Here is a 22,199-nt window from a genome sequence, read left to right on the forward strand (position 1 = left end):
ATACTGACATGCCCTACTCCCCAAGAGTCTCCCTTTTATTGTGGTCATAATAGCTATTGGAGATGCCAGGGATTGAACCCGGGGCCTCATACATGCAAAGCATGCGCTCTACCACTGAGCTACATCCCCCGTGGTTTTTGGGAATGTTTGACAATTTATTCCAGACACCTGAATAAAAGAAGAAATCTGACTAAAACACTTACGGTTAATCTGGTACGTTGCTTTAAAACCTGCGAAATGCAACTGCGATGGCCTTAAATCAAACCGGGTAGAGTGCTTGCACGACTATACCAGCAATCGCAGTGGAAAAGTAGGACATATGCTGCCTTAAGGCCCTGGCACACTGAGCCGTCGGCCGGCCGGCGATGAGCGTCCGTCGGACTGTTTTTTCCGGTGTGTCCCGCACACTCTAGTCGACTCTAGTCTAGTTGAATCGGTGGTGCCGCCCGTCGGTGAGAGAAATCACTCTCATTGGCAGTTCAGCCTTTGGTTCAGCTTAAACAAATCAGTGCACTAGAAGAGAAAAGGACGTGAGGGAAAGCAAGCCAACGAGGAAAGTCCAGAGGAAAAACACAGAGGGCTCTTCCCATTTTTCTTCTTGATCTCACCTGATCATTCCAATACACGGATATTTTCACAACGACATGGCCATCCGGAGTAAAGCTATGTGGTCGGCAACTGCTTTATTTTATGTCCGTATCATAATAAAGGCTTGTATATCCGCCGTCCTCGGTCTTCCGGTTTCCCTTTTTGAATGACAAGCACACACTACCGCGACCTGCTGGTAGGAAGAGTTATTTCATCTCAGGCAGGCACAGAACGTACGTGCTAACTGGCCGTCGGCTGTAGTCTTTGCGGTGTGTTCAAGTGCAACTCGTCGGCCAAAACAAAGGTGACGCGAGGCGACGCAACAGGCGGCTTTCGTTGCCGCTGGATTTTTGATGTCGGCTTGGTGTGTCCCCAGCTTTACTGCTTACTTTCTAACAACAATACCAAACAACAGTATACTGTCAGTGGAAGAAGAGAAGGACTGCGATGGCTGGGAATCGAACCCAGGTCAACTGCTTGGAAGGCAGCTATGCTCACCACTATACCACCATCGCTTCGCGAAGAAGGTCTTCCCGCCAAATTCGCCAATTTTTCTGGGCATCGAGACTGAAGCGAGCCCTGCATTTAAAAAATGCATGGGACTGTCACCTCTACTTACTTATTTTTGATATTGTATCAAAATTGGATTTGATTGAAGGCCAATCTTAAGGCCCACACACAATCTAGTCTACTCAATCAACAATTACTGTCACAGAATCACTTTGTTACTGATGTTTTTTTCTAAGTTGCACCTAGTTTCCAAGTAACCAAGTATCATTGGTGGGCTCCCGCTGCCGAAAAGTGTCTTTCGTTGTCGGCAGGATTCGAACCTGCGCGGGGAGACCCCAATGGATTTCTAGTCCATCGCCTTAACCACTCGGCCACGACAACCTGTAAAACAACGGTTAATACCAATTTGCAAAAATGTCCTGAACTTTCCCAATTGCTGAGAAGAACAGGGCATATCAATGTAACGTACTTGTTCAGTTAAACGTCCACTTGCTTTTCTTGCCTTTGTGATAGTCGGTGCATTCTTTGCTTTGCGCTATCAGTGCTTGATCTTTTCAGTTCTCCTTGTAGCTGGGGACCTGTTTTTCCGCTCCCCTTTCCGCCGCTCGACGATATCCTCAGTCAGGGTCAGCAGTTCTCCTCCCCTGCTGAACGAAGCCTGAGCCAAACCCTGCTCTCCTTTTCTGAGTCGTCTAACAGTTTGCCAGAACTTCCACGATGCCAAAGGAAAGTCCTTCTCCGTAGCCTCCCGGAAATCAACATATGGTATGAATATCACATTTCATGGACTAATTGTGAATTCTCCATTCTGCTGTGAAGTAACAACTTTTGTCTTTCTTGGTGAATAATAAGCAGCTGGTAGAAGACGCTAGCCTCCCCGTCGGGGAATCGAACCCCGGTCTTCCGCGTGACAAGCGGAGATACTGTCCACTATACTAACGAGGACTGCCGAGAGGACTGCCGAGAGGACTGCCGATGCCTCGCAGACACATTCCAGATATCTAGCATGCTAAATATCTAGACCCGTCGGGGACTCCTGCCAGAAGCTACAGCCAATGAGAGCGCAAGACACGGGTTGAGGGGAAATCTGGGGTCACAGTAGGAACTTACTGCATGTCAAAACAGCAAGTTTGGCAGTATAGATATGGGATGACTTTGAAAGTCTTGTAGTGTGAACATAGCTATCTACATACTGACATGCCCTACTCCCCAAGAGTCTCCCTTTTATTGTGGTCATAATAGCTATTGGAGATGCCAGGGATTGAACCCGGGGCCTCATACATGCAAAGCATGCGCTCTACCACTGAGCTACATCCCCCGTGGTTTTTGGGAATGTTTGACAATTTATTCCAGACACCTGAATAAAAGAAGAAATCTGACTAAAACACTTACGGTTAATCTGGTACGTTGCTTTAAAACCTGCGAAATGCAACTGCGATGGCCTTAAATCAAACCGGGTAGAGTGCTTGCACGACTATACCAGCAATCGCAGTGGAAAAGTAGGACATATGCTGCCTTAAGGCCCTGGCACACCGAGCCGTCGGCCGGCCGGCGATGAGCGTCCGTCGGACTGTTTTTTCCGGTGTGTCCCGCACACTCTAGTCGACTCTAGTCTAGTTGAATCGGTGGTGCCGCCCGTCGGTGAGAGAAATCACTCTCATTGGCAGTTCAGCCTTTGGTTCAGCTTAAACAAATCAGTGCACTAGAAGAGAAAAGGACGTGAGGGAAAGCAAGCCAACGAGGAAAGTCCAGAGGAAAAACACAGAGGGCTCTTCCCATTTTTCTTCTTGATCTCACCTGATCATTCCAATACACGGATATTTTCACAACGACATGGCCATCCGGAGTAAAGCTATGTGGTCGGCAACTGCTTTATTTTATGTCCGTATCATAATAAAGGCTTGTATATCCGCCGTCCTCGGTCTTCCGGTTTCCCTTTTTGAATGACAAGCACACACTACCGCGACCTGCTGGTAGGAAGAGTTATTTCATCTCAGGCAGGCACAGAACGTACGTCCTAACTGGCCGTCGGCTGTAGTCTTTGCGGTGTGTTCAAGTGCAACTCGTCGGCCAAAACAAAGGTGACGCGAGGCGACGCAACAGGCGGCTTTCGTTGCCGCTGGATTTTTGATGTCGGCTTGGTGTGTCCCCAGCTTTACTGCTTACTTTCTAACAACAATACCAAACAACAGTATACTGTCAGTGGAAGAAGAGAAGGACTGCGATGGCTGGGAATCGAACCCAGGTCAACTGCTTGGAAGGCAGCTATGCTCACCACTATACCACCATCGCTTCGCAAAGAAGGTCTTCCCGCCAAATTCGCCAATTTTTCTGGGCATCGAGACTGAAGCGAGCCCTGCATTTAAAAAATGCATGGTAGTGTCACCTCTACTTACTTATTTTTGATATTGTATCAAAATTGGATTTGATTGAAGGCCAATCTTAAGGCCCACACACAATCTAGTCTACTCAATCAACAATTACTGTCACAGAATCACTTTGTTACTGATGTTTTTTTCTAAGTTGCACCTAGTTTCCAAGTAACCAAGTATCATTGGTGGGCTCCCGCTGCCGAAAAGTGTCTTTCGTTGTCGGCAGGATTCGAACCTGCGCGGGGAGACCCCAATGGATTTCTAGTCCATCGCCTTAACCACTCGGCCACGACAACCTGTAAAACAACGGTTAATACCAATTTGCAAAAATGTCCTGAACTTTCCCAATTGCTGAGAAGAACAGGGCATATCAATGTAACGTACTTGTTCAGTTAAACGTCCACTTGCTTTTCTTGCCTTTGTGATAGTCGGTGCATTCTTTGCTTTGCGCTATCAGTGCTTGATCTTTTCAGTTCTCCTTGTAGCTGGGGACCTGTTTTTCCGCTCCCCTTTCCGCCGCTCGACGATATCCTCAGTCAGGGTCAGCAGTTCTCCTCCCCTGCTGAACGAAGCCTGAGCCAAACCCTGCTCTCCTTTTCTGAGTCGTCTAACAGTTTGCCAGAACTTCCACGATGCCAAAGGAAAGTCCTTCTCCGTAGCCTCCCGGAAATCAACATATGGTATGAATATCACATTTCATGGACTAATTGTGAATTCTCCATTCTGCTGTGAAGTAACAACTTTTGTCTTTCTTGGTGAATAATAAGCAGCTGGTAGAAGACGCTAGCCTCCCCGTCGGGGAATCGAACCCCGGTCTTCCGCGTGACAAGCGGAGATACTGTCCACTATACTAACGAGGACTGCCGAGAGGACTGCCGAGAGGACTGCCGATGCCTCGCAGACACATTCCAGATATCTAGCATGCTAAATATCTAGACCCGTCGGGGACTCCTGCCAGAAGCTACAGCCAATGAGAGCGCAAGACACGGGTTGAGGGGAAATCTGGGGTCACAGTAGGAACTTACTGCATGTCAAAACAGCAAGTTTGGCAGTATAGATATGGGATGACTTTGAAAGTCTTGTAGTGTGAACATAGCTATCTACATACTGACATGCCCTACTCCCCAAGAGTCTCCCTTTTATTGTGGTCATAATAGCTATTGGAGATGCCAGGGATTGAACCCGGGGCCTCATACATGCAAAGCATGCGCTCTACCACTGAGCTACATCCCCCGTGGTTTTTGGGAATGTTTGACAATTTATTCCAGACACCTGAATAAAAGAAGAAATCTGACTAAAACACTTACGGTTAATCTGGTACGTTGCTTTAAAACCTGCGAAATGCAACTGCGATGGCCTTAAATCAAACCGGGTAGAGTGCTTGCACGACTATACCAGCAATCGCAGTGGAAAAGTAGGACATATGCTGCCTTAAGGCCCTGGCACACCGAGCCGTCGGCCGGCCGGCGATGAGCGTCCGTCGGACTGTTTTTTCCGGTGTGTCCCGCACACTCTAGTCGACTCTAGTCTAGTTGAATCGGTGGTGCCGCCCGTCGGTGAGAGAAATCACTCTCATTGGCAGTTCAGCCTTTGGTTCAGCTTAAACAAATCAGTGCACTAGAAGAGAAAAGGACGTGAGGGAAAGCAAGCCAACGAGGAAAGTCCAGAGGAAAAACACAGAGGGCTCTTCCCATTTTTCTTCTTGATCTCACCTGATCATTCCAATACACGGATATTTTCACAACGACATGGCCATCCGGAGTAAAGCTATGTGGTCGGCAACTGCTTTATTTTATGTCCGTATCATAATAAAGGCTTGTATATCCGCCGTCCTCGGTCTTCCGGTTTCCCTTTTTGAATGACAAGCACACACTACCGCGACCTGCTGGTAGGAAGAGTTATTTCATCTCAGGCAGGCACAGAACGTACGTGCTAACTGGCCGTCGGCTGTAGTCTTTGCGGTGTGTTCAAGTGCAACTCGTCGGCCAAAACAAAGGTGACGCGAGGCGACGCAACAGGCGGCTTTCGTTGCCGCTGGATTTTTGATGTCGGCTTGGTGTGTCCCCAGCTTTACTGCTTACTTTCTAACAACAATACCAAACAACAGTATACTGTCAGTGGAAGAAGAGAAGGACTGCGATGGCTGGGAATCGAACCCAGGTCAACTGCTTGGAAGGCAGCTATGCTCACCACTATACCACCATCGCTTCGCAAAGAAGGTCTTCCCGCCAAATTCGCCAATTTTTCTGGGCATCGAGACTGAAGCGAGCCCTGCATTTAAAAAATGCATGGTAGTGTCACCTCTACTTACTTATTTTTGATATTGTATCAAAATTGGATTTGATTGAAGGCCAATCTTAAGGCCCACACACAATCTAGTCTACTCAATCAACAATTACTGTCACAGAATCACTTTGTTACTGATGTTTTTTTCTAAGTTGCACCTAGTTTCCAAGTAACCAAGTATCATTGGTGGGCTCCCGCTGCCGAAAAGTGTCTTTCGTTGTCGGCAGGATTCGAACCTGCGCGGGGAGACCCCAATGGATTTCTAGTCCATCGCCTTAACCACTCGGCCACGACAACCTGTAAAACAACGGTTAATACCAATTTGCAAAAATGTCCTGAACTTTCCCAATTGCTGAGAAGAACAGGGCATATCAATGTAACGTACTTGTTCAGTTAAACGTCCACTTGCTTTTCTTGCCTTTGTGATAGTCGGTGCATTCTTTGCTTTGCGCTATCAGTGCTTGATCTTTTCAGTTCTCCTTGTAGCTGGTTCGCACTGCACAAATTTGGCCCTGATTTTCCGCTCCCCTTTCCGCCGCTCGACAATATCCTCAGTCAGGGTCAGCAGTTCTCCTCCCCTGCTGAACGAAGCCTGAGCCAAACCCTGCTCTCCTTTTCTGAGTCGTCTAACAGTTTGCCAGAACTTCCACGATGCCAAAGGAAAGTCCTTCTCCGTAGCCTCCCGGAAATCAACATATGGTATGAATATCACATTTCATGGACTAATTGTGAATTCTCCATTCTGCTGTGAAGTAACAACTTTTGTCTTTCTTGGTGAATAATAAGCAGCTGGTAGAAGACGCTAGCCTCCCCGTCGGGGAATCGAACCCCGGTCTTCCGCGTGACAAGCGGAGATACTGTCCACTATACTAACGAGGACTGCCGAGAGGACTGCCGAGAGGACTGCCGATGCCTCGCAGACACATTCCAGATATCTAGCATGCTAAATATCTAGACCCGTCGGGGACTCCTGCCAGAAGCTACAGCCAATGAGAGCGCAAGACACGGGTTGAGGGGAAATCTGGGGTCACAGTAGGAACTTACTGCATGTCAAAACAGCAAGTTTGGCAGTATAGATATGGGATGACTTTGAAAGTCTTGTAGTGTGAACATAGCTATCTACATACTGACATGCCCTACTCCCCAAGAGTCTCCCTTTTATTGTGGTCATAATAGCTATTGGAGATGCCAGGGATTGAACCCGGGGCCTCATACATGCAAAGCATGCGCTCTACCACTGAGCTACATCCCCCGTGGTTTTTGGGAATGTTTGACAATTTATTCCAGACACCTGAATAAAAGAAGAAATCTGACTAAAACACTTACGGTTAATCTGGTACGTTGCTTTAAAACCTGCGAAATGCAACTGCGATGGCCTTAAATCAAACCGGGTAGAGTGCTTGCACGACTATACCAGCAATCGCAGTGGAAAAGTAGGACATATGCTGCCTTAAGGCCCTGGCACACCGAGCCGTCGGCCGGCCGGCGATGAGCGTCCGTCGGACTGTTTTTTCCGGTGTGTCCCGCACACTCTAGTCGACTCTAGTCTAGTTGAATCGGTGGTGCCGCCCGTCGGTGAGAGAAATCACTCTCATTGGCAGTTCAGCCTTTGGTTCAGCTTAAACAAATCAGTGCACTAGAAGAGAAAAGGACGTGAGGGAAAGCAAGCCAACGAGGAAAGTCCAGAGGAAAAACACAGAGGGCTCTTCCCATTTTTCTTCTTGATCTCACCTGATCATTCCAATACACGGATATTTTCACAACGACATGGCCATCCGGAGTAAAGCTATGTGGTCGGCAACTGCTTTATTTTATGTCCGTATCATAATAAAGGCTTGTATATCCGCCGTCCTCGGTCTTCCGGTTTCCCTTTTTGAATGACAAGCACACACTACCGCGACCTGCTGGTAGGAAGAGTTATTTCATCTCAGGCAGGCACAGAACGTACGTGCTAACTGGCCGTCGGCTGTAGTCTTTGCGGTGTGTTCAAGTGCAACTCGTCGGCCAAAACAAAGGTGACGCGAGGCGACGCAACAGGCGGCTTTCGTTGCCGCTGGATTTTTGATGTCGGCTTGGTGTGTCCCCAGCTTTACTGCTTACTTTCTAACAACAATACCAAACAACAGTATACTGTCAGTGGAAGAAGAGAAGGACTGCGATGGCTGGGAATCGAACCCAGGTCAACTGCTTGGAAGGCAGCTATGCTCACCACTATACCACCATCGCTTCGCGAAGAAGGTCTTCCCGCCAAATTCGCCAATTTTTCTGGGCATCGAGACTGAAGCGAGCCCTGCATTTAAAAAATGCATGGGACTGTCACCTCTACTTACTTATTTTTGATATTGTATCAAAATTGGATTTGATTGAAGGCCAATCTTAAGGCCCACACACAATCTAGTCTACTCAATCAACAATTACTGTCACAGAATCACTTTGTTACTGATGTTTTTTTCTAAGTTGCACCTAGTTTCCAAGTAACCAAGTATCATTGGTGGGCTCCCGCTGCCGAAAAGTGTCTTTCGTTGTCGGCAGGATTCGAACCTGCGCGGGGAGACCCCAATGGATTTCTAGTCCATCGCCTTAACCACTCGGCCACGACAACCTGTAAAACAACGGTTAATACCAATTTGCAAAAATGTCCTGAACTTTCCCAATTGCTGAGAAGAACAGGGCATATCAATGTAACGTACTTGTTCAGTTAAACGTCCACTTGCTTTTCTTGCCTTTGTGATAGTCGGTGCATTCTTTGCTTTGCGCTATCAGTGCTTGATCTTTTCAGTTCTCCTTGTAGCTGGGGACCTGTTTTTCCGCTCCCCTTTCCGCCGCTCGACGATATCCTCAGTCAGGGTCAGCAGTTCTCCTCCCCTGCTGAACGAAGCCTGAGCCAAACCCTGCTCTCCTTTTCTGAGTCGTCTAACAGTTTGCCAGAACTTCCACGATGCCAAAGGAAAGTCCTTCTCCGTAGCCTCCCGGAAATCAACATATGGTATGAATATCACATTTCATGGACTAATTGTGAATTCTCCATTCTGCTGTGAAGTAACAACTTTTGTCTTTCTTGGTGAATAATAAGCAGCTGGTAGAAGACGCTAGCCTCCCCGTCGGGGAATCGAACCCCGGTCTTCCGCGTGACAAGCGGAGATACTGTCCACTATACTAACGAGGACTGCCGAGAGGACTGCCGAGAGGACTGCCGATGCCTCGCAGACACATTCCAGATATCTAGCATGCTAAATATCTAGACCCGTCGGGGACTCCTGCCAGAAGCTACAGCCAATGAGAGCGCAAGACACGGGTTGAGGGGAAATCTGGGGTCACAGTAGGAACTTACTGCATGTCAAAACAGCAAGTTTGGCAGTATAGATATGGGATGACTTTGAAAGTCTTGTAGTGTGAACATAGCTATCTACATACTGACATGCCCTACTCCCCAAGAGTCTCCCTTTTATTGTGGTCATAATAGCTATTGGAGATGCCAGGGATTGAACCCGGGGCCTCATACATGCAAAGCATGCGCTCTACCACTGAGCTACATCCCCCGTGGTTTTTGGGAATGTTTGACAATTTATTCCAGACACCTGAATAAAAGAAGAAATCTGACTAAAACACTTACGGTTAATCTGGTACGTTGCTTTAAAACCTGCGAAATGCAACTGCGATGGCCTTAAATCAAACCGGGTAGAGTGCTTGCACGACTATACCAGCAATCGCAGTGGAAAAGTAGGACATATGCTGCCTTAAGGCCCTGGCACACCGAGCCGTCGGCCGGCCGGCGATGAGCGTCCGTCGGACTGTTTTTTCCGGTGTGTCCCGCACACTCTAGTCGACTCTAGTCTAGTTGAATCGGTGGTGCCGCCCGTCGGTGAGAGAAATCACTCTCATTGGCAGTTCAGCCTTTGGTTCAGCTTAAACAAATCAGTGCACTAGAAGAGAAAAGGACGTGAGGGAAAGCAAGCCAACGAGGAAAGTCCAGAGGAAAAACACAGAGGGCTCTTCCCATTTTTCTTCTTGATCTCACCTGATCATTCCAATACACGGATATTTTCACAACGACATGGCCATCCGGAGTAAAGCTATGTGGTCGGCAACTGCTTTATTTTATGTCCGTATCATAATAAAGGCTTGTATATCCGCCGTCCTCGGTCTTCCGGTTTCCCTTTTTGAATGACAAGCACACACTACCGCGACCTGCTGGTAGGAAGAGTTATTTCATCTCAGGCAGGCACAGAACGTACGTGCTAACTGGCCGTCGGCTGTAGTCTTTGCGGTGTGTTCAAGTGCAACTCGTCGGCCAAAACAAAGGTGACGCGAGGCGACGCAACAGGCGGCTTTCGTTGCCGCTGGATTTTTGATGTCGGCTTGGTGTGTCCCCAGCTTTACTGCTTACTTTCTAACAACAATACCAAACAACAGTATACTGTCAGTGGAAGAAGAGAAGGACTGCGATGGCTGGGAATCGAACCCAGGTCAACTGCTTGGAAGGCAGCTATGCTCACCACTATACCACCATCGCTTCGCAAAGAAGGTCTTCCCGCCAAATTCGCCAATTTTTCTGGGCATCGAGACTGAAGCGAGCCCTGCATTTAAAAAATGCATGGTAGTGTCACCTCTACTTACTTATTTTTGATATTGTATCAAAATTGGATTTGATTGAAGGCCAATCTTAAGGCCCACACACAATCTAGTCTACTCAATCAACAATTACTGTCACAGAATCACTTTGTTACTGATGTTTTTTTCTAAGTTGCACCTAGTTTCCAAGTAACCAAGTATCATTGGTGGGCTCCCGCTGCCGAAAAGTGTCTTTCGTTGTCGGCAGGATTCGAACCTGCGCGGGGAGACCCCAATGGATTTCTAGTCCATCGCCTTAACCACTCGGCCACGACAACCTGTAAAACAACGGTTAATACCAATTTGCAAAAATGTCCTGAACTTTCCCAATTGCTGAGAAGAACAGGGCATATCAATGTAACGTACTTGTTCAGTTAAACGTCCACTTGCTTTTCTTGCCTTTGTGATAGTCGGTGCATTCTTTGCTTTGCGCTATCAGTGCTTGATCTTTTCAGTTCTCCTTGTAGCTGGGGACCTGTTTTTCCGCTCCCCTTTCCGCCGCTCGACGATATCCTCAGTCAGGGTCAGCAGTTCTCCTCCCCTGCTGAACGAAGCCTGAGCCAAACCCTGCTCTCCTTTTCTGAGTCGTCTAACAGTTTGCCAGAACTTCCACGATGCCAAAGGAAAGTCCTTCTCCGTAGCCTCCCGGAAATCAACATATGGTATGAATATCACATTTCATGGACTAATTGTGAATTCTCCATTCTGCTGTGAAGTAACAACTTTTGTCTTTCTTGGTGAATAATAAGCAGCTGGTAGAAGACGCTAGCCTCCCCGTCGGGGAATCGAACCCCGGTCTTCCGCGTGACAAGCGGAGATACTGTCCACTATACTAACGAGGACTGCCGAGAGGACTGCCGAGAGGACTGCCGATGCCTCGCAGACACATTCCAGATATCTAGCATGCTAAATATCTAGACCCGTCGGGGACTCCTGCCAGAAGCTACAGCCAATGAGAGCGCAAGACACGGGTTGAGGGGAAATCTGGGGTCACAGTAGGAACTTACTGCATGTCAAAACAGCAAGTTTGGCAGTATAGATATGGGATGACTTTGAAAGTCTTGTAGTGTGAACATAGCTATCTACATACTGACATGCCCTACTCCCCAAGAGTCTCCCTTTTATTGTGGTCATAATAGCTATTGGAGATGCCAGGGATTGAACCCGGGGCCTCATACATGCAAAGCATGCGCTCTACCACTGAGCTACATCCCCCGTGGTTTTTGGGAATGTTTGACAATTTATTCCAGACACCTGAATAAAAGAAGAAATCTGACTAAAACACTTACGGTTAATCTGGTACGTTGCTTTAAAACCTGCGAAATGCAACTGCGATGGCCTTAAATCAAACCGGGTAGAGTGCTTGCACGACTATACCAGCAATCGCAGTGGAAAAGTAGGACATATGCTGCCTTAAGGCCCTGGCACACCGAGCCGTCGGCCGGCCGGCGATGAGCGTCCGTCGGACTGTTTTTTCCGGTGTGTCCCGCACACTCTAGTCGACTCTAGTCTAGTTGAATCGGTGGTGCCGCCCGTCGGTGAGAGAAATCACTCTCATTGGCAGTTCAGCCTTTGGTTCAGCTTAAACAAATCAGTGCACTAGAAGAGAAAAGGACGTGAGGGAAAGCAAGCCAACGAGGAAAGTCCAGAGGAAAAACACAGAGGGCTCTTCCCATTTTTCTTCTTGATCTCACCTGATCATTCCAATACACGGATATTTTCACAACGACATGGCCATCCGGAGTAAAGCTATGTGGTCGGCAACTGCTTTATTTTATGTCCGTATCATAATAAAGGCTTGTATATCCGCCGTCCTCGGTCTTCCGGTTTCCCTTTTTGAATGACAAGCACACACTACCGCGACCTGCTGGTAGGAAGAGTTATTTCATCTCAGGCAGGCACAGAACGTACGTGCTAACTGGCCGTCGGCTGTAGTCTTTGCGGTGTGTTCAAGTGCAACTCGTCGGCCAAAACAAAGGTGACGCGAGGCGACGCAACAGGCGGCTTTCGTTGCCGCTGGATTTTTGATGTCGGCTTGGTGTGTCCCCAGCTTTACTGCTTACTTTCTAACAACAATACCAAACAACAGTATACTGTCAGTGGAAGAAGAGAAGGACTGCGATGGCTGGGAATCGAACCCAGGTCAACTGCTTGGAAGGCAGCTATGCTCACCACTATACCACCATCGCTTCGCAAAGAAGGTCTTCCCGCCAAATTCGCCAATTTTTCTGGGCATCGAGACTGAAGCGAGCCCTGCATTTAAAAAATGCATGGTAGTGTCACCTCTACTTACTTATTTTTGATATTGTATCAAAATTGGATTTGATTGAAGGCCAATCTTAAGGCCCACACACAATCTAGTCTACTCAATCAACAATTACTGTCACAGAATCACTTTGTTACTGATGTTTTTTTCTAAGTTGCACCTAGTTTCCAAGTAACCAAGTATCATTGGTGGGCTCCCGCTGCCGAAAAGTGTCTTTCGTTGTCGGCAGGATTCGAACCTGCGCGGGGAGACCCCAATGGATTTCTAGTCCATCGCCTTAACCACTCGGCCACGACAACCTGTAAAACAACGGTTAATACCAATTTGCAAAAATGTCCTGAACTTTCCCAATTGCTGAGAAGAACAGGGCATATCAATGTAACGTACTTGTTCAGTTAAACGTCCACTTGCTTTTCTTGCCTTTGTGATAGTCGGTGCATTCTTTGCTTTGCGCTATCAGTGCTTGATCTTTTCAGTTCTCCTTGTAGCTGGGGACCTGTTTTTCCGCTCCCCTTTCCGCCGCTCGACGATATCCTCAGTCAGGGTCAGCAGTTCTCCTCCCCTGCTGAACGAAGCCTGAGCCAAACCCTGCTCTCCTTTTCTGAGTCGTCTAACAGTTTGCCAGAACTTCCACGATGCCAAAGGAAAGTCCTTCTCCGTAGCCTCCCGGAAATCAACATATGGTATGAATATCACATTTCATGGACTAATTGTGAATTCTCCATTCTGCTGTGAAGTAACAACTTTTGTCTTTCTTGGTGAATAATAAGCAGCTGGTAGAAGACGCTAGCCTCCCCGTCGGGGAATCGAACCCCGGTCTTCCGCGTGACAAGCGGAGATACTGTCCACTATACTAACGAGGACTGCCGAGAGGACTGCCGAGAGGACTGCGGAGAGGACTGCCGAGAGGACTGCGGAGAGGACTGCCGAGAGGCTTGCCGAGAGGCTTGCCGAGAGGCTTGCCGATGCCTCGCAGACACATTCCAGATATCTAGAATGCTAAATATCTAGACCCGTCGGGGACTCCTGCCAGAAGCTACAGCCAATGAGAGCGCAAGACACGGGTTGAGGGGAAATCTGGGGTCACAGTAGGAACTTACTGCATGTCAAAACAGCAAGTTTGGCAGTATAGATATGGGATGACTTTGAAAGTCTTATAGTGTGAACATAGCTATCTACATACTGACATGCCCTACTCCCCAAGAGTCTCCCTTTTATTGTGGTCATAATAGCTATTGGAGATGCCAGGGATTGAACCCGGGGCCTCATACATGCAAAGCATGCGCTCTACCACTGAGCTACATCCCCCGTGGTTTTTGGGAATGTTTGACAATTTATTCCAGACACCTGAATAAAAGAAGAAATCTGACTAAAACACTTACGGTTAATCTGGTACGTTGCTTTAAAACCTGCGAAATGCAACTGCGATGGCCTTAAATCAAACCGGGTAGAGTGCTTGCACGACTATACCAGCAATCGCAGTGGAAAAGTAGGACATATGCTGCCTTAAGGCCCTGGCACACTGAGCCGTCGGCCGGCCGGCGATGAGCGTCCGTCGGACTGTTTTTTCCGGTGTGTCCCGCACACTCTAGTCGACTCTAGTCTAGTTGAATCGGTGGTGCCGCCCGTCGGTGAGAGAAATCACTCTCATTGGCAGTTCAGCCTTTGGTTCAGCTTAAACAAATCAGTGCACTAGAAGAGAAAAGGACGTGAGGGAAAGCAAGCCAACGAGGAAAGTCCAGAGGAAAAACACAGAGGGCTCTTCCCATTTTTCTTCTTGATCTCACCTGATCATTCCAATACACGGATATTTTCACAACGACATGGCCATCCGGAGTAAAGCTATGTGGTCGGCAACTGCTTTATTTTATGTCCGTATCATAATAAAGGCTTGTATATCCGCCGTCCTCGGTCTTCCGGTTTCCCTTTTTGAATGACAAGCACACACTACCGCGACCTGCTGGTAGGAAGAGTTATTTCATCTCAGGCAGGCACAGAACGTACGTGCTAACTGGCCGTCGGCTGTAGTCTTTGCGGTGTGTTCAAGTGCAACTCGTCGGCCAAAACAAAGGTGACGCGAGGCGACGCAACAGGCGGCTTTCGTTGCCGCTGGATTTTTGATGTCGGCTTGGTGTGTCCCCAGCTTTACTGCTTACTTTCTAACAACAATACCAAACAACAGTATACTGTCAGTGGAAGAAGAGAAGGACTGCGATGGCTGGGAATCGAACCCAGGTCAACTGCTTGGAAGGCAGCTATGCTCACCACTATACCACCATCGCTTCGCGAAGAAGGTCTTCCCGCCAAATTCGCCAATTTTTCTGGGCATCGAGACTGAAGCGAGCCCTGCATTTAAAAAATGCATGGGACTGTCACCTCTACTTACTTATTTTTGATATTGTATCAAAATTGGATTTGATTGAAGGCCAATCTTAAGGCCCACACACAATCTAGTCTACTCAATCAACAATTACTGTCACAGAATCACTTTGTTACTGATGTTTTTTTCTAAGTTGCACCTAGTTTCCAAGTAACCAAGTATCATTGGTGGGCTCCCGCTGCCGAAAAGTGTCTTTCGTTGTCGGCAGGATTCGAACCTGCGCGGGGAGACCCCAATGGATTTCTAGTCCATCGCCTTAACCACTCGGCCACGACAACCTGTAAAACAACGGTTAATACCAATTTGCAAAAATGTCCTGAACTTTCCCAATTGCTGAGAAGAACAGGGCATATCAATGTAACGTACTTGTTCAGTTAAACGTCCACTTGCTTTTCTTGCCTTTGTGATAGTCGGTGCATTCTTTGCTTTGCGCTATCAGTGCTTGATCTTTTCAGTTCTCCTTGTAGCTGGGGACCTGTTTTTCCGCTCCCCTTTCCGCCGCTCGACGATATCCTCAGTCAGGGTCAGCAGTTCTCCTCCCCTGCTGAACGAAGCCTGAGCCAAACCCTGCTCTCCTTTTCTGAGTCGTCTAACAGTTTGCCAGAACTTCCACGATGCCAAAGGAAAGTCCTTCTCCATAGCCTCCCGGAAATCAACATATGGTATGAATATCACATTTCATGGACTAATTGTGAATTCTCCATTCTGCTGTGAAGTAACAACTTTTGTCTTTCTTGGTGAATAATAAGCAGCTGGTAGAAGACGCTAGCCTCCCCGTCGGGGAATCGAACCCCGGTCTTCCGCGTGACAAGCGGAGATACTGTCCACTATACTAACGAAGACTGCCGAGAGGACTGCCGAGAGGACTGCCGAGAGGACTGCCGAGAGGACTGCCGAGAGGACTGCCGAGAGGACTGCCGAGAGGACTGCCGAGAGGACTGCCGAGAGGACTGCCGATGCCTCGCAGACACATTCCAGATATCTAGCATGCTAAATATCTAGACCCGTCGGGGACTCCTGCCAGAAGCTACAGCCAATGAGAGCGCAAGACACGGGTTGAGGGGAAATCTGGGGTCACAGTAGGAACTTACTGCATGTCAAAACAGCAAGTTTGGCAGTATAGATATGGGATGACTTTGAAAGTCTTGTAGTGTGAACATAGCTATCTACATACTGACATGCCCTACTCCCCAAGAGTCTCCCTTTTATTGTGGTCATAATAGCTATTGGAGATGCCAGGGATTGAACCCGGGGCCTCATACATGCAAAGCATGCGCTCTACCACTGAGCTACATCCCCCGTGGTTTTTGGGAATGTTTGACAATTTATTCCAGACACCTGAATAAAAGAAGAAATCTGACTAAAACACTTACGGTTAATCTGGTACGTTGCTTTAAAACCTGCGAAATGCAACTGCGATGGCCTTAAATCAAACCGGGTAGAGTGCTTGCACGACTATACCAGCAATCACAGTGGAAAAGTAGGACATATGCTGCCTTAAGGCCCTGGCACACCGAGCCGTCGGCCGGCCGGAGATGAGCGTCCGTCGGACTGTTTTTTCCGGTGTGTCCCGCACACTCTAGTCGACTCTAGTCTAGTTGAATCGGTGGTGCCGCCCGTCGGTGAGAGAAATCACTCTCATTGGCAGTTCAGCCTTTGGTTCAGCTTAAACAAATCAGTGCACTAGAAGAGAAAAGGACGTGAGGGAAAGCAAGCCAACGAGGAAAGTCCAGAGGAAAAACACAGAGGGCTCTTCCCATTTTTCTTCTTGATCTCACCTGATCATTCCAATACACGGATATTTTCACAACGACATGGCCATCCGGAGTAAAGCTATGTGGTCGGCAACTGCTTTATTTTATGTCCGTATCATAATAAAGGCTTGTATATCCGCCGTCCTCGGTCTTCCGGTTTCCCTTTTTGAATGACAAGCACACACTACCGCGACCTGCTGGTAGGAAGAGTTATTTCATCTCAGGCAGGCACAGAACGTACGTGCTAACTGGCCGTCGGCTGTAGTCTTTGCGGTGTGTTCAAGTGCAACTCGTCGGCCAAAACAAAGGTGACGCGAGGCGACGCAACAGGCGGCTTTCGTTGCCGCTGGATTTTTGATGTCGGCTTGGTGTGTCCCCAGCTTTACTGCTTACTTTCTAACAACAATACCAAACAACAGTATACTGTCAGTGGAAGAAGAGAAGGACTGCGATGGCTGGGAATCGAACCCAGGTCAACTGCTTGGAAGGCAGCTATGCTCACCACTATACCACCATCGCTTCGCGAAGAAGGTCTTCCCGCCAAATTCGCCAATTTTTCTGGGCATCGAGACTGAAGCGAGCCCTGCATTTAAAAAATGCATGGGACTGTCACCTCTACTTACTTATTTTTGATATTGTATCAAAATTGGATTTGATTGAAGGCCAATCTTAAGGCCCACACACAATCTAGTCTACTCAATCAACAATTACTGTCACAGAATCACTTTGTTACTGATGTTTTTTTCTAAGTTGCACCTAGTTTCCAAGTAACCAAGTATCATTGGTGGGCTCCCGCTGCCGAAAAGTGTCTTTCGTTGTCGGCAGGATTCGAACCTGCGCGGGGAGACCCCAATGGATTTCTAGTCCATCGCCTTAACCACTCGGCCACGACAACCTGTAAAACAACGGTTAATACCAATTTGCAAAAATGTCCTGAACTTTCCCAATTGCTGAGAAGAACAGGGCATATCAATGTAACGTACTTGTTCAGTTAAACGTCCACTTGCTTTTCTTGCCTTTGTGATAGTCGGTGCATTCTTTGCTTTGCGCTATCAGTGCTTGATCTTTTCAGTTCTCCTTGTAGCTGGGGACCTGTTTTTCCGCTCCCCTTTCCGCCGCTCGACGATATCCTCAGTCAGGGTCAGCAGTTCTCCTCCCCTGCTGAACGAAGCCTGAGCCAAACCCTGCTCTCCTTTTCTGAGTCGTCTAACAGTTTGCCAGAACTTCCACGATGCCAAAGGAAAGTCCTTCTCCGTAGCCTCCCGGAAATCAACATATGGTATGAATATCACATTTCATGGACTAATTGTGAATTCTCCATTCTGCTGTGAAGTAACAACTTTTGTCTTTCTTGGTGAATAATAAGCAGCTGGTAGAAGACGCTAGCCTCCCCGTCGGGGAATCGAACCCCGGTCTTCCGCGTGACAAGCGGAGATACTGTCCACTATACTAACGAGGACTGCCGAGAGGACTGCCGAGAGGCTTGCCGAGAGGCTTGCCGAGAGGCTTGCCGATGCCTCGCAGACACATTCCAGATATCTAGCATGCTAAATATCTAGACCCGTCGGGGACTCCTGCCAGAAGCTACAGCCAATGAGAGCGCAAGACACGGGTTGAGGGGAAATCTGGGGTCACAGTAGGAACTTACTGCATGTCAAAACAGCAAGTTTGGCAGTATAGATATGGGATGACTTTGAAAGTCTTATAGTGTGAACATAGCTATCTACATACTGACATGCCCTACTCCCCAAGAGTCTCCCTTTTATTGTGGTCATAATAGCTATTGGAGATGCCAGGGATTGAACCCGGGGCCTCATACATGCAAAGCATGCGCTCTACCACTGAGCTACATCCCCCGTGGTTTTTGGGAATGTTTGACAATTTATTCCAGACACCTGAATAAAAGAAGAAATCTGACTAAAACACTTACGGTTAATCTGGTACGTTGCTTTAAAACCTGCGAAATGCAACTGCGATGGCCTTAAATCAAACCGGGTAGAGTGCTTGCACGACTATACCAGCAATCACAGTGGAAAAGTAGGACATATGCTGCCTTAAGGCCCTGGCACACCGAGCCGTCGGCCGGCCGGCGATGAGCGTCCGTCGGACTGTTTTTTCCGGTGTGTCCCGCACACTCTAGTCGACTCTAGTCTAGTTGAATCGGTGGTGCCGCCCGTCGGTGAGAGAAATCACTCTCATTGGCAGTTCAGCCTTTGGTTCAGCTTAAACAAATCAGTGCACTAGAAGAGAAAAGGACGTGAGGGAAAGCAAGCCAACGAGGAAAGTCCAGAGGAAAAACACAGAGGGCTCTTCCCATTTTTCTTCTTGATCTCACCTGATCATTCCAATACACGGATATTTTCACAACGACATGGCCATCCGGAGTAAAGCTATGTGGTCGGCAACTGCTTTATTTTATGTCCGTATCATAATAAAGGCTTGTATATCCGCCGTCCTCGGTCTTCCGGTTTCCCTTTTTGAATGACAAGCACACACTACCGCGACCTGCTGGTAGGAAGAGTTATTTCATCTCAGGCAGGCACAGAACGTACGTGCTAACTGGCCGTCGGCTGTAGTCTTTGCGGTGTGTTCAAGTGCAACTCGTCGGCCAAAACAAAGGTGACGCGAGGCGACGCAACAGGCGGCTTTCGTTGCCGCTGGATTTTTGATGTCGGCTTGGTGTGTCCCCAGCTTTACTGCTTACTTTCTAACAACAATACCAAACAACAGTATACTGTCAGTGGAAGAAGAGAAGGACTGCGATGGCTGGGAATCGAACCCAGGTCAACTGCTTGGAAGGCAGCTATGCTCACCACTATACCACCATCGCTTCGCGAAGAAGGTCTTCCCGCCAAATTCGCCAATTTTTCTGGGCATCGAGACTGAAGCGAGCCCTGCATTTAAAAAATGCATGGGACTGTCACCTCTACTTACTTATTTTTGATATTGTATCAAAATTGGATTTGATTGAAGGCCAATCTTAAGGCCCACACACAATCTAGTCTACTCAATCAACAATTACTGTCACAGAATCACTTTGTTACTGATGTTTTTTTCTAAGTTGCACCTAGTTTCCAAGTAACCAAGTATCATTGGTGGGCTCCCGCTGCCGAAAAGTGTCTTTCGTTGTCGGCAGGATTCGAACCTGCGCGGGGAGACCCCAATGGATTTCTAGTCCATCGCCTTAACCACTCGGCCACGACAACCTGTAAAACAACGGTTAATACCAATTTGCAAAAATGTCCTGAACTTTCCCAATTGCTGAGAAGAACAGGGCATATCAATGTAACGTACTTGTTCAGTTAAACGTCCACTTGCTTTTCTTGCCTTTGTGATAGTCGGTGCATTCTTTGCTTTGCGCTATCAGTGCTTGATCTTTTCAGTTCTCCTTGTAGCTGGGGACCTGTTTTTCCGCTCCCCTTTCCGCCGCTCGACGATATCCTCAGTCAGGGTCAGCAGTTCTCCTCCCCTGCTGAACGAAGCCTGAGCCAAACCCTGCTCTCCTTTTCTGAGTCGTCTAACAGTTTGCCAGAACTTCCACGATGCCAAAGGAAAGTCCTTCTCCGTAGCCTCCCGGAAATCAACATATGGTATGAATATCACATTTCATGGACTAATTGTGAATTCTCCATTCTGCTGTGAAGTAACAACTTTTGTCTTTCTTGGTGAATAATAAGCAGCTGGTAGAAGACGCTAGCCTCCCCGTCGGGGAATCGAACCCCGGTCTTCCGCGTGACAAGCGGAGATACTGTCCACTATACTAACGAGGACTGCCGAGAGGACTGCCGAGAGGACTGCCGATGCCTCGCAGACACATTCCAGATATCTAGCATGCTAAATATCTAGACCCGTCGGGGACTCCTGCCAGAAGCTACAGCCAATGAGAGCGCAAGACACGGGTTGAGGGGAAATCTGGGGTCACAGTAGGAACTTACTGCATGTCAAAACAGCAAGTTTGGCAGTATAGATATGGGATGACTTTGAAAGTCTTGTAGTGTGAACATAGCTATCTACATACTGACATGCCCTACTCCCCAAGAGTCTCCCTTTTATTGTGGTCATAATAGCTATTGGAGATGCCAGGGATTGAACCCGGGGCCTCATACATGCAAAGCATGCGCTCTACCACTGAGCTACATCCCCCGTGGTTTTTGGGAATGTTTGACAATTTATTCCAGACACCTGAATAAAAGAAGAAATCTGACTAAAACACTTACGGTTAATCTGGTACGTTGCTTTAAAACCTGCGAAATGCAACTGCGATGGCCTTAAATCAAACCGGGTAGAGTGCTTGCACGACTATACCAGCAATCGCAGTGGAAAAGTAGGACATATGCTGCCTTAAGGCCCTGGCACACCGAGCCGTCGGCCGGCCGGCGATGAGCGTCCGTCGGACTGTTTTTTCCGGTGTGTCCCGCACACTCTAGTCGACTCTAGTCTAGTTGAATCGGTGGTGCCGCCCGTCGGTGAGAGAAATCACTCTCATTGGCAGTTCAGCCTTTGGTTCAGCTTAAACAAATCAGTGCACTAGAAGAGAAAAGGACGTGAGGGAAAGCAAGCCAACGAGGAAAGTCCAGAGGAAAAACACAGAGGGCTCTTCCCATTTTTCTTCTTGATCTCACCTGATCATTCCAATACACGGATATTTTCACAACGACATGGCCATCCGGAGTAAAGCTATGTGGTCGGCAACTGCTTTATTTTATGTCCGTATCATAATAAAGGCTTGTATATCCGCCGTCCTCGGTCTTCCGGTTTCCCTTTTTGAATGACAAGCACACACTACCGCGACCTGCTGGTAGGAAGAGTTATTTCATCTCAGGCAGGCACAGAACGTACGTGCTAACTGGCCGTCGGCTGTAGTCTTTGCGGTGTGTTCAAGTGCAACTCGTCGGCCAAAACAAAGGTGACGCGAGGCGACGCAACAGGCGGCTTTCGTTGCCGCTGGATTTTTGATGTCGGCTTGGTGTGTCCCCAGCTTTACTGCTTACTTTCTAACAACAATACCAAACAACAGTATACTGTCAGTGGAAGAAGAGAAGGACTGCGATGGCTGGGAATCGAACCCAGGTCAACTGCTTGGAAGGCAGCTATGCTCACCACTATACCACCATCGCTTCGCAAAGAAGGTCTTCCCGCCAAATTCGCCAATTTTTCTGGGCATCGAGACTGAAGCGAGCCCTGCATTTAAAAAATGCATGGTAGTGTCACCTCTACTTACTTATTTTTGATATTGTATCAAAATTGGATTTGATTGAAGGCCAATCTTAAGGCCCACACACAATCTAGTCTACTCAATCAACAATTACTGTCACAGAATCACTTTGTTACTGATGTTTTTTTCTAAGTTGCACCTAGTTTCCAAGTAACCAAGTATCATTGGTGGGCTCCCGCTGCCGAAAAGTGTCTTTCGTTGTCGGCAGGATTCGTAC

General features: G+C 47.9%; 33 non-coding genes across 33 annotated transcripts; all 33 read right to left on the reverse strand.

Annotated features, from left to right (window-relative positions):
* Positions 1-57: 57 nt before the first annotated feature.
* Positions 58-129, reverse strand: trnaa-ugc (transfer RNA alanine (anticodon UGC)). The gene has a single exon. It is a non-coding gene; the product is annotated as a tRNA-Ala (tRNA).
* A 902-nt stretch (positions 130-1,031) lies between these two features.
* Positions 1,032-1,103, reverse strand: trnag-ucc (transfer RNA glycine (anticodon UCC)). Its single transcript has one exon. It is a non-coding gene; the product is annotated as a tRNA-Gly (tRNA).
* A 294-nt stretch (positions 1,104-1,397) lies between these two features.
* trnas-aga (transfer RNA serine (anticodon AGA)) lies at positions 1,398-1,479 on the reverse strand. The gene has a single exon. It is a non-coding gene; the product is annotated as a tRNA-Ser (tRNA).
* A 492-nt stretch (positions 1,480-1,971) lies between these two features.
* On the reverse strand, positions 1,972-2,043 carry trnad-guc (transfer RNA aspartic acid (anticodon GUC)). Its single transcript has one exon. It is a non-coding gene; the product is annotated as a tRNA-Asp (tRNA).
* A 301-nt stretch (positions 2,044-2,344) lies between these two features.
* trnaa-ugc (transfer RNA alanine (anticodon UGC)) lies at positions 2,345-2,416 on the reverse strand. Its single transcript has one exon. It is a non-coding gene; the product is annotated as a tRNA-Ala (tRNA).
* Positions 2,417-3,318: 902 nt separating this feature from the next.
* On the reverse strand, positions 3,319-3,390 carry trnag-ucc (transfer RNA glycine (anticodon UCC)). The gene has a single exon. It is a non-coding gene; the product is annotated as a tRNA-Gly (tRNA).
* Positions 3,391-3,684: 294 nt separating this feature from the next.
* Positions 3,685-3,766, reverse strand: trnas-aga (transfer RNA serine (anticodon AGA)). Its single transcript has one exon. It is a non-coding gene; the product is annotated as a tRNA-Ser (tRNA).
* A 492-nt stretch (positions 3,767-4,258) lies between these two features.
* Positions 4,259-4,330, reverse strand: trnad-guc (transfer RNA aspartic acid (anticodon GUC)). Its single transcript has one exon. It is a non-coding gene; the product is annotated as a tRNA-Asp (tRNA).
* Positions 4,331-4,631: 301 nt separating this feature from the next.
* trnaa-ugc (transfer RNA alanine (anticodon UGC)) lies at positions 4,632-4,703 on the reverse strand. Its single transcript has one exon. It is a non-coding gene; the product is annotated as a tRNA-Ala (tRNA).
* Positions 4,704-5,605: 902 nt separating this feature from the next.
* Positions 5,606-5,677, reverse strand: trnag-ucc (transfer RNA glycine (anticodon UCC)). The gene has a single exon. It is a non-coding gene; the product is annotated as a tRNA-Gly (tRNA).
* A 294-nt stretch (positions 5,678-5,971) lies between these two features.
* trnas-aga (transfer RNA serine (anticodon AGA)) lies at positions 5,972-6,053 on the reverse strand. Its single transcript has one exon. It is a non-coding gene; the product is annotated as a tRNA-Ser (tRNA).
* Positions 6,054-6,563: 510 nt separating this feature from the next.
* Positions 6,564-6,635, reverse strand: trnad-guc (transfer RNA aspartic acid (anticodon GUC)). The gene has a single exon. It is a non-coding gene; the product is annotated as a tRNA-Asp (tRNA).
* Positions 6,636-6,936: 301 nt separating this feature from the next.
* Positions 6,937-7,008, reverse strand: trnaa-ugc (transfer RNA alanine (anticodon UGC)). The gene has a single exon. It is a non-coding gene; the product is annotated as a tRNA-Ala (tRNA).
* A 902-nt stretch (positions 7,009-7,910) lies between these two features.
* Positions 7,911-7,982, reverse strand: trnag-ucc (transfer RNA glycine (anticodon UCC)). Its single transcript has one exon. It is a non-coding gene; the product is annotated as a tRNA-Gly (tRNA).
* A 294-nt stretch (positions 7,983-8,276) lies between these two features.
* Positions 8,277-8,358, reverse strand: trnas-aga (transfer RNA serine (anticodon AGA)). The gene has a single exon. It is a non-coding gene; the product is annotated as a tRNA-Ser (tRNA).
* Positions 8,359-8,850: 492 nt separating this feature from the next.
* Positions 8,851-8,922, reverse strand: trnad-guc (transfer RNA aspartic acid (anticodon GUC)). The gene has a single exon. It is a non-coding gene; the product is annotated as a tRNA-Asp (tRNA).
* Positions 8,923-9,223: 301 nt separating this feature from the next.
* trnaa-ugc (transfer RNA alanine (anticodon UGC)) lies at positions 9,224-9,295 on the reverse strand. The gene has a single exon. It is a non-coding gene; the product is annotated as a tRNA-Ala (tRNA).
* A 902-nt stretch (positions 9,296-10,197) lies between these two features.
* Positions 10,198-10,269, reverse strand: trnag-ucc (transfer RNA glycine (anticodon UCC)). The gene has a single exon. It is a non-coding gene; the product is annotated as a tRNA-Gly (tRNA).
* Positions 10,270-10,563: 294 nt separating this feature from the next.
* On the reverse strand, positions 10,564-10,645 carry trnas-aga (transfer RNA serine (anticodon AGA)). The gene has a single exon. It is a non-coding gene; the product is annotated as a tRNA-Ser (tRNA).
* An 865-nt stretch (positions 10,646-11,510) lies between these two features.
* trnaa-ugc (transfer RNA alanine (anticodon UGC)) lies at positions 11,511-11,582 on the reverse strand. Its single transcript has one exon. It is a non-coding gene; the product is annotated as a tRNA-Ala (tRNA).
* A 902-nt stretch (positions 11,583-12,484) lies between these two features.
* Positions 12,485-12,556, reverse strand: trnag-ucc (transfer RNA glycine (anticodon UCC)). The gene has a single exon. It is a non-coding gene; the product is annotated as a tRNA-Gly (tRNA).
* A 294-nt stretch (positions 12,557-12,850) lies between these two features.
* On the reverse strand, positions 12,851-12,932 carry trnas-aga (transfer RNA serine (anticodon AGA)). Its single transcript has one exon. It is a non-coding gene; the product is annotated as a tRNA-Ser (tRNA).
* Positions 12,933-13,869: 937 nt separating this feature from the next.
* trnaa-ugc (transfer RNA alanine (anticodon UGC)) lies at positions 13,870-13,941 on the reverse strand. The gene has a single exon. It is a non-coding gene; the product is annotated as a tRNA-Ala (tRNA).
* Positions 13,942-14,843: 902 nt separating this feature from the next.
* Positions 14,844-14,915, reverse strand: trnag-ucc (transfer RNA glycine (anticodon UCC)). Its single transcript has one exon. It is a non-coding gene; the product is annotated as a tRNA-Gly (tRNA).
* A 294-nt stretch (positions 14,916-15,209) lies between these two features.
* trnas-aga (transfer RNA serine (anticodon AGA)) lies at positions 15,210-15,291 on the reverse strand. Its single transcript has one exon. It is a non-coding gene; the product is annotated as a tRNA-Ser (tRNA).
* Positions 15,292-16,240: 949 nt separating this feature from the next.
* On the reverse strand, positions 16,241-16,312 carry trnaa-ugc (transfer RNA alanine (anticodon UGC)). The gene has a single exon. It is a non-coding gene; the product is annotated as a tRNA-Ala (tRNA).
* A 902-nt stretch (positions 16,313-17,214) lies between these two features.
* trnag-ucc (transfer RNA glycine (anticodon UCC)) lies at positions 17,215-17,286 on the reverse strand. Its single transcript has one exon. It is a non-coding gene; the product is annotated as a tRNA-Gly (tRNA).
* A 294-nt stretch (positions 17,287-17,580) lies between these two features.
* Positions 17,581-17,662, reverse strand: trnas-aga (transfer RNA serine (anticodon AGA)). Its single transcript has one exon. It is a non-coding gene; the product is annotated as a tRNA-Ser (tRNA).
* Positions 17,663-18,551: 889 nt separating this feature from the next.
* Positions 18,552-18,623, reverse strand: trnaa-ugc (transfer RNA alanine (anticodon UGC)). The gene has a single exon. It is a non-coding gene; the product is annotated as a tRNA-Ala (tRNA).
* Positions 18,624-19,525: 902 nt separating this feature from the next.
* Positions 19,526-19,597, reverse strand: trnag-ucc (transfer RNA glycine (anticodon UCC)). The gene has a single exon. It is a non-coding gene; the product is annotated as a tRNA-Gly (tRNA).
* Positions 19,598-19,891: 294 nt separating this feature from the next.
* trnas-aga (transfer RNA serine (anticodon AGA)) lies at positions 19,892-19,973 on the reverse strand. The gene has a single exon. It is a non-coding gene; the product is annotated as a tRNA-Ser (tRNA).
* Positions 19,974-20,838: 865 nt separating this feature from the next.
* trnaa-ugc (transfer RNA alanine (anticodon UGC)) lies at positions 20,839-20,910 on the reverse strand. Its single transcript has one exon. It is a non-coding gene; the product is annotated as a tRNA-Ala (tRNA).
* A 902-nt stretch (positions 20,911-21,812) lies between these two features.
* Positions 21,813-21,884, reverse strand: trnag-ucc (transfer RNA glycine (anticodon UCC)). The gene has a single exon. It is a non-coding gene; the product is annotated as a tRNA-Gly (tRNA).
* Between the last annotated feature and the right edge of the window lie 315 nt (positions 21,885-22,199).

This window comes from Sebastes fasciatus (genome assembly GCF_043250625.1).
Source record: "Sebastes fasciatus isolate fSebFas1 chromosome 11 unlocalized genomic scaffold, fSebFas1.pri SUPER_11_unloc_1, whole genome shotgun sequence".
Classification (NCBI taxonomy): domain Eukaryota; kingdom Metazoa; phylum Chordata; class Actinopteri; order Perciformes; family Sebastidae; genus Sebastes; species Sebastes fasciatus.